The 9,227-nt window shown below is 32.3% G+C and overlaps 1 pseudogene; it reads left to right on the top strand.

Annotated features, from left to right (window-relative positions):
* Positions 1 to 670: 670 nt before the first annotated feature.
* Positions 671 to 9,227, top strand: LOC113862081 (annotated as a pseudogene).

Raw genomic sequence — 9,227 nt, 5'->3', positions numbered from 1 at the left:
TTTTATTTTTACAAGTTTTAATTAAAATTTTTATCATCAACTCTGTTTATTAAAAATAAGTGAATTTATATAATTAATTAAAAAATTACTTTTAAATTAATTAAAAAATAAAATAATTTAAAATTCAATTTATATAATTAATTTGTGTGATAGATAAATAATAAAAAATAAAATATCTAAATATTTATTAGTTTAACAAAATATAAAAAATATATTTTTAATAAATTAAAATATATGTAAATATTCTCTTAATATGTATTAGTAATTTTTTTCAGAGATTTAATATGTTAGAATACTTGTACTTATATTTTATCTTTAATAAAATATTAATGATATATATATATATATATATAAATATAATGTTATATTAGTTATTATAAAATTGAAATATTTTTTAATTTAATAATAATATATAAAGTATTTATAATATATTTTTATCATATTTAAAACTGATTTTAAACTAATTTTAAATTAAATTAATATTTTAAAAATTAAAATTAAATCAATTTAAAAAAATTAAAATAAATTAGTTTATAATTCAATTCGTATAACTCATTTTTAAATAGATGTTGATCCAATCCATGCAAACACGTAGCCGACGCAACGTCTCTCGCATTCGCATCGCTCTTCACTCACTCTCACTCGCAGAGACAGAGATAGAGAGTCACAAATGCAAGACATTTTCGAATCAGTTCGCCTATCACTGGTATTTCGTGGTTCACCAGAAAACGAAGAAACCTCGCTCGGAGTCGGAAGACGCCTTGTCGATAAGATCAATTGCTGTATCCGAAATTCCAGAGTCTTCTCCAAACCCTCGCCGCCGTCTCCTTCCATTCCTAAGGATGCTGCGCCTCCAATCCGATGGCGCAAGGGGGAGTTAATCGGTTGCGGTGCCTTTGGCCAAGTTTACGTTGGAATGAATCTCGATTCCGGAGAGCTTCTCGCAGTTAAACAGGTCAATTCCTTCCTTCGTCTTTCGTTTCGTATTTACCTTCATTCCTATATACATATTTTAATTTGAGTTCAGTTCTTAGTTATCTATTTCTGCTTTTGGTTGATTATTCGGAATTGACTTTGTTATGCATTCTCTTGTTTTCTTCGAGTCTGTTCTTGCGGTTCACTTTTATTTGAACTAGTTGTGGTTTTAGCTTTAATGCTTGAACTGATTTTCGCTTTCTTGTCTGGTTTTTAGGTTCTGATTGCGGCAAGGAGTACTTCGAAGGAGAAGGCACAGGTTTGTTGTTCGATTAAATTCTGTTGGCAACTACTTCTAATTGCATCGATCAAGGCAATTTGATGTGTGAATTGTTGTAACTTGTAGATAACAAATGTTCGTTAGTCCTGTATACAGTTCCTAATAATGAACAGAGTTGTTGTTTGATGAATGTTTTCTCATGCTGCTAAAAGGCTCATATAAAGGAGCTTGAGGAAGAAGTTAAATTACTTAAAGATCTTTCGCATCCCAACATTGTTGTGAGTATTTTACTCTATTGGTGGATGATACTGTCAAGCCAATTAGTTCGCCCAAACCATCTATTGACAGAATAGGTTTTTTTGTGCTGTAGAGATATTTGGGTACAGTCAGAGAAGAGGACACCTTAAATATTCTCCTGGAGTTTGTTCCTGGTGGATCAATATCATCCCTATTGGGGAAGTATGGGGCTTTCCCTGAGGCCGTAAGTGTGTATTTGGATTGAATTACTTTTTGTGATTATATGAAATTTAAAAAAAAAAAAAAAACTATTCATTCTGGTTTAGTATTAGAAATTCAGGTTATAATTTTTCATTAGCCTTTTTTACAAAGGAGATAACTTATATAAGATAAGCAAAATTTCAGAGCTTATGATTAAAAGTTATTCATTTATTTCTAGTTAACTTTTAATTTTCATTTTATCCTTAATAATTGAATAATTTTTTAATATAACTTTTACACACAACTTCTTACTTTTTTGTGATTTAATTCCTAGAAAAAATATTAATTTATACAATTTAAAGAGAATAGATTATTTTTAAAACTACTTTTCATCTAATATACCCAAACACAACACTTAATTTGTATAATCAATTATCACAATAATTGATTATTGAAATAATCTAATTTTTTCAGTTCAACCGAACACACTAAGTTTTAGCTGCTGAACTGATGTACTTCGTTAATTCTATCTGATATTATTTCCACCAATTCATTCAACAGGTCATAAGGACTTACACGAAGCAGTTGCTGCTTGGACTTGAGTACTTGCACAAAAATGGAATCATGCACAGAGACATTAAGGTGACTTTTCGTACCATCTCTTTGATATGTTTTTTATAGCTTGCTTCTCTTTGGTGGCTGATGTTCTAGTATAAATTTTCAGGGGGCCAATATTCTTGTAGATAATAAAGGGTGCATAAAACTAGCAGATTTTGGGGCATCCAAACAAGTCATTGAGCTGGTAATCTTAGTCTTTTCTGTTGCTCTACTATTATGTATAATATAAACTTCACCTTTGTGAGGCCGTCTTCTGTTTGCATTGATATTTAAAGAGTGCATTGTTTTGATCTAGGCCACAATTTCTGTTGCCAAGTCCATGAAGGGTACTCCATATTGGATGGCTCCCGAAGTTATTCTCCAGACTGGGCATAGCTTGTAAGGACATTAACCCTCTTCACATGTTTTACGCTTGGTATTGTAATCGAGACTGGCTATTTATGATTCCAAGTGCTGACCATTCTATGTTACAGTGTTGTATATCTGGAGTTCTATTAGAACTGGCTTAAGTATAAAATGATGGTTTCTTTAGAAAATAGAAGTCTTTGCTTGGGATATCGAAAAAGTTACATGAAGGAATTCTCAGCAAGACGCATAGGTTAACTATGATTTTAAAGTTTCTCGTCCTAAGCAATTTGAAGCAGAGTTATTCTTGTTTCCTTGTCTAGTAGAGATAGTTATATGATTTAAATGAATGACATGTACTAATTCAAGGTCAAAGACCTTCAAAATTCTATTAGGTGGTTCCTATATGCCACTTGGGGCATTGCTGAGATTTTATTACGTTCTTCTACGTATGTGTATAATATCTATTTGTATAACAGTGTTTCATTTGAAGTTAAATAAATGTTTTTAATTTCATAAGTTGATGCGATATCAGCTCCGCTGACATATGGAGTGTGGGTTGTACTGTGATTGAGATGGCCACCGGAAAGCCTCCCTGGAGTCAGCAATACCAAGAGGTATCTTATATACTCCTTAATTATGTTTTAGATGCTCTCTAAACATCTATTGAAAAAATGAACTTTCAGGTTGCTGCTCTCTTCCATATAGGGATGACCAAGTCTCATCCACCGATCCCTGAGCATCTATCCGTTGCAGCAAAAGATTTTCTTCTAAAATGTTTGCAGAAGTATGTTACTTTTAATTTTCTCCTGCTTTGCTTGTATCCTCAATTCCTAGTTTATGTGTTTCATGGTACCAATTAGTGCTTATCTCTTAAAATATACAATGGAAAATTGATCCTGGTAAAATTATTTAGTTAGTTTTTTTTTTTTTTTGGGTGAAGTGGGGGTGGGAACGGGATTGTGGGAGAAAGATTTCTAAACATGTTTTTGTATTATCAACTAATTTTTCAAAAAAAGAGGACTTCCGATATTGAATTTGTGTGTGCACGCCTGCGAGAGAGAGAGCGAAAGCAATATGCGTAGTATGCTTCCCTTTCAAACTTCTGTTCATTATTAGATTACAAATGTCTCGTATAACTATATAATCCTTTTGTAGGGAACCGATTTTGAGGCCATCAGCATCAGAACTGCTGCAGGTGATTCCATGGGCATTTCTATTTAGATTGCACGTATGAAAGCCAGAACATTTTGAGTAGCAATTTTAATACTGCTATAAGCTATTGATTACGCTTAGAGTCTACTTATTATTATTAGCAGCGTTTTGCATGAAATGTTCACTTCTCCCTAAAATTAACTTAAGTTTGATATTTGCCGCAGTTTCCCTTCTGTAGGGGAAATTTTGATGCTTCTTCACCGTCATGTGCCCCACATGTTGAATCCTTGTAAGTGTTGAAAATTTCTTTCTAGGACTTGTAAGATTTGGCATTTTTTCTGTGTAACACATGGAAGAGTTATTTTTTTAATTGTATATTATTTGTTGATGCAAGTGAAATGGTCATATGATCTTGGTTAACAACTGTTTGTGATTTATGTAGCCTCGGTTGCTCGTCAGTAAATCCTCAGGACTCGAATTGAGGAATGAGTGACGATGATGACATGTGTGAGATTGATGACCAAGTGTTCTCGCAGAATGATGTCAAGTTAAAATCATTGACCTCAAATACTATTAAGGTGATTGCATTCAGGTGCTTGTTTTATTCAATATGAAATTCATGAGTAATGATTTCCAAAATTTTTTTTTAATGTAGAGCTTCAACCCGATGTCTGACCCCTATGATTGGGGGTGTAAATTTGATGCAAGTCCAGAACTGGAAAATAGACGGGTTAATTTTGGCACCGATGAAATTTACGTGCCATCTCTGCCAGAGGAAGATGTTGAATTAAGAGAATCATAAATTAAAGCCTTTTTAGACGAGAAGGTATTGCTTTTAGTTGGAATCAAGTTAGTTGTTCTCCTGTAACTTCATCAATCTTTAAGTCTACTAAGAACCAACTGCTGTGTCATAATGATGACTGTATGCATTAATGGCAGGCTCTGGAACTGAAAAAACTGCAAACACCTTTATATGAAGAGTTTTACAACAGATTAAATACATCTTGTTTTCCCAATGTGATTGATGGCACAAGTGATGATACTGCGGCTCCAAAATACTTGAAATTACCTCCTAAAAGCAGGTCACCAAGTCGGGAACCAATTAACACTCCATCTAAAGCCGTTGAGAATGCTGGCAGTCCTGGAAGTAATGGCAGAAATTACGTGCCATCTCTGCCAGAGGAAGATGATGAATTAACAGAATCAGAAATTAAAGCCTTTTTAGAAGAGAAGGTATTGCTTTTAGTTGGAATCAAGTTAGTTGTCAAAAGCCTAACGCAACCCTTATCCCTTAGCTATGCTTGGGACCGGCTATGGGACTATAGGTAGAGTTTTTCGACAATTTTTCACTAAATTATGGTTAAAAGTTAAAACAACATGAAAAGATACTGCTGTAATTTTTCCACAGATCTGTTTATCAGTCAAATATTTTAGGGAAATTACTAAAAAACTTAAAAACACCTACTGCTAAAAATAAGGACTGCAAAGGAACACCATTTAGTGACTATAGGTCAAAGAATGTGGTAATTCTATGAAATTATGTACCTATTATTCCTTCATGGTACATATGTTTACCAATACCAGTAGTTCCATTTAGTATTTTCAGTTTTCTTCTTAGGCTTCATTTCAACTTCTCTTCTGTTTTGAGCTATAACCTGTTCAATTCATTGGTTCAACTTCTGGTCCAAATGGTGCCATTATACACTACAAACCAGAACCAGAGAGTTGTAGTATTGTGGATGCCAATAAATTATTCTTATTGGATAGTGGTGCTCAATATGTTGATGGCACAACTGACATAACACGGACAGTTCATTTTTGTGTGCCTACAGCAGGAGAGAGAGAATGTTTTACCCAAGTTTTGCAGGTATCTTGCTTGTATGCTTTTTTCCAGAGTTTATTTCTGCATTTTGTTCACAAGAGTATCCTGTAAAATTCAGCAACTAGGTTACTGTGTTAAACATTTAAATCTATTCATTTTGAGTCTTCAAGTATGTATACAACTCATTTCTTTTAAATTTTTGACCTTAAACAATTGTTTCTATTGTTAACGATATATTTTTGAAACTACTATCAATTGTTTTTTGTTATTTTAGTTTATTAGATTAGTATCATAGTCAATAAGTCGTTTCAATATTTTACAAATAATTTAGTTTATTATCAAATCTTTTCAATTACGCAATTAGTTTAGGTTTCTTTGACTTATTATAAATGCATTGTTGCTATTGAATAAAAGTTGAGTTCTTTCTTCATTTATTCTATTTACATTTTCTTTTTTTTACTTTTTTTTATCATAAAACTAACAAAGTGATATCAAGAGTTATTTTCTTACGGACCTGTGAAAATGGATATTAAATTAAATTTCTCACAAGTTGCTCCGCCCGTAGAAAATTATGATCTTTAGGCTATCAAAGTAGAGACTTACTTAGAAGCTTTAGATCTTTGGGAAGCCATTGAAGAGGATTATGAAGTTCTTTCGCTGCCGCATGATCTTACCATAGCCCAAATAAGAAGTTACAAGGAGAGAAAAACACGAAAGGTAAAGACAAAAACATGTCTTTCTGCTGGTGTTTCAACAACTATCTCAACCGGAATTATGACTTTAAAAATAGCAAAAGCACTTTGGGATTATCTTAAGAAAAAATATGCTGGGAATGAAAGAATTTGAGACATGTAAGTGTTGAATTTGATAAGAGAATTTGAACTCCAAATAATGAAAGAATCTGAGACAATCAAAGTATACTCAGACAAACTGCTTGGCATAACCAACAAGGTAAGATTACTAGGTACTGATTTTTCTAATTCTAAAATTGTTGAAAAAATTCTTGTAATAGTGCCTGAAAGATTCAAGGCTACGATCACTACTTTAGAGAATACTAAATACTTGTCCAAAATCAAGCATGAGAGCAAAGACGTGCAATGAGACAAGAAAGTGCTATTGAGGAAGCCTTACATATCACTATCCTCCATGTCATCATTGGAGAAAAAATGGGCATCTTCCTTTCAAATGTTGGAGAAGGTCAAATGCACAATGCAGTAAATGCAACCAAATAGGACATGAAGAAGTTATGTGCAAAAATCAAAATCAAAACCAACACCAAGATGAAGAGACTAAGATCGCTCAAAATGAGGAAGAAGATAATTTATTTGTTGCTACTTGCCTCTCTGATTTTAAATCAAATGAAGGTTGGCTAATTGATAGTGATTACACTAATCACATGACTAATAACAAAATTTTTTTTAGAGATTTAATGTCGACTAACATTACTAAAGTCAAAATAGGTAATGATGATTTCATTTCAGTCAAATGAAAGGGAACAATTGCAATAACAAACTATTCAGGCAAGAAGTTAATTCATGATATTCTTTGGATTCTTAAAATTGATCAAAATTTGTTAAGTGTTGGTCAACTGATTGAAGGAGGATTTAAAGTTATTTTTGAAGATAAACATTGTTTGATTAAAAATGAAGCTGGTCGAGATATTTTTAAAGTAAAAATGAAACAAAAATATTTTACTCTGAATCTATTGAAAGAGGAGCAAACAACTTTCTCGTATAAAGGAAATACTACAAAATTTCATTCTAATACCTTGAGTGCTAAAAGTAAATTTTCTAGTTTCATCCATAATACAAATGAAATATATCTCAAAGTTGCAAAGAGAGGTTAAATATTTTAAAGACACTTGTAACTCAAGCATCAACTTTAAAAGGATTAAAAAATTCAAGTTGACTGATTTTTCTAACTGTGATCTAAGTGACTCAGTTAATTACTTCCCTTTTCTATGGTAAAAGAAGATTCTATTTGATTCTAATTTAAAGCAGAAAGAGAATACAAAATTTTTATTGACAATAAATCCATTTTCTGTTACCAAATTTAAATAGAATTTGCAGTTCAAAAAGTAAGAAGAGGTGTTAATAATATGCTTTTGAAACTACTATTAGTTATTTTTTGTTATTTCAATTTATTAGATTAGTATCATAGCCAATAAGTCGTTTCGATATTTTAAGAATAATTTAGTTTATTATCAAATCTTTTTAGTTACGCAAATAATTTAGGTTTTTTTGATTTATTATAAATGCATTATTGCTATTGAATAAAAGTTGAGTTCTTTTTCCATTCATTCTATTCACATTTTTTTTTCTTTACTTTATTTTATTTTTTTATCATAAAACCAACATGTATAAACTCTAAACTCATATATCTAATTGCAGGGCCATATAGCTCTTGATCAGTCAATTTTCCCAGAAAATACCCCTGGTTTTGTGCTGGATGCATTTCCCCGTTCCTTTCTTTGGAAAGTTGGACTTGACTATAGGCATGGTATATTCCTACTTTTGTACTACAAGTGAAACCTGTTATTATTTATTGAACAACCGAATGAAATTAATGAATTTATTGATTGATTGAATATTTGTTCTCAATGTTATCTATTTAGGGACTGGGCATGGCGTAGGAGCTGCATTAAATGTCCATGAAGGCCCTCAAAGTATTAGTTACCGTTATGGAAATTTGTCCTCTCTAGTAAATGGCATGGTGGTTAGCAATGAGCCTGGCTATTATGAAGACCACGCCTTTGGTATTCGGATTGAGGTAATGTTCTCTTCAGCTATCTTACATGCTGTAAAATGGTACCCTTATCTCCTAGTGTTTCTGGTAGGAATCTATTAGTTTTATTAGGTGTTGCTATTACTTGTTAGTCATATTAATTTTATCTCCTTAAAAACTCATCCTTTACACCTAAGGTAAGTTGAAAGCATGTGAGAGTAATTCAAGAAGTATTCTGACTTTCTAAAGAGAGAAGCTCTGTTTTGGGATCTTCTGAAGCTTGATTGCTATGTTCCAGTGTGTCTAGCTGGTTAAGAAGTGGTAATTTCAACTTTCATAGATGGATTGCAAAGCCTTCCATTCCTTCAATCACAAAGTGTCTTAAGAGGCTTGCTGTGTTTTACTTGATTCATGTTTTTTATATATTTCAATATTCATACCTTCACTTGTTGAACAGAATATGCCAGGATACATCCTACACGTTATTGTTCCTTTCTTTCTCTGCTTATCTTTTAAGATAATATTTTGTTAGTCTTATATTCTGGCTTTCATAACACTCTTTTAGCTTGCAGAATCTCCTGTATGTGAGAAATGTTGAGACTAAAAATCGTTTTGGAGGAATCGAATACTTGGGATTTGAAAAACTTACATATGTACCTTGCCTTTTAGTCATTCTGACCTTGCTGCAGTTGATAAGTGTTTTTTTTTGGGTGATATTTTTGAAAGACAAAACTCCTGTTGTAGTTCAACATCAGGGGATATAGGATGTGTTTCAAGTCCACTAGGCAGTCAAATAGCTTATTCTCCCATAAATTTGGATCTGATTATGCTTTTCTACTAATATATTAGTGGCAAGTCCTTTCTTTAGGAGGGGATCTTAGACCAACAGAGTTCGTCAAGGCCTATTTGATGGGGGACAACAAATTGTGA

This window comes from Abrus precatorius, unplaced genomic scaffold (genome assembly GCF_003935025.1).
Source record: "Abrus precatorius isolate BTA unplaced genomic scaffold, Abrus_2018 Scaffold3, whole genome shotgun sequence".
NCBI classification, from domain to species: Eukaryota; Viridiplantae; Streptophyta; class Magnoliopsida; order Fabales; family Fabaceae; genus Abrus; species Abrus precatorius.
This window is presented reverse-complemented; position numbering and strand designations above follow the sequence as displayed.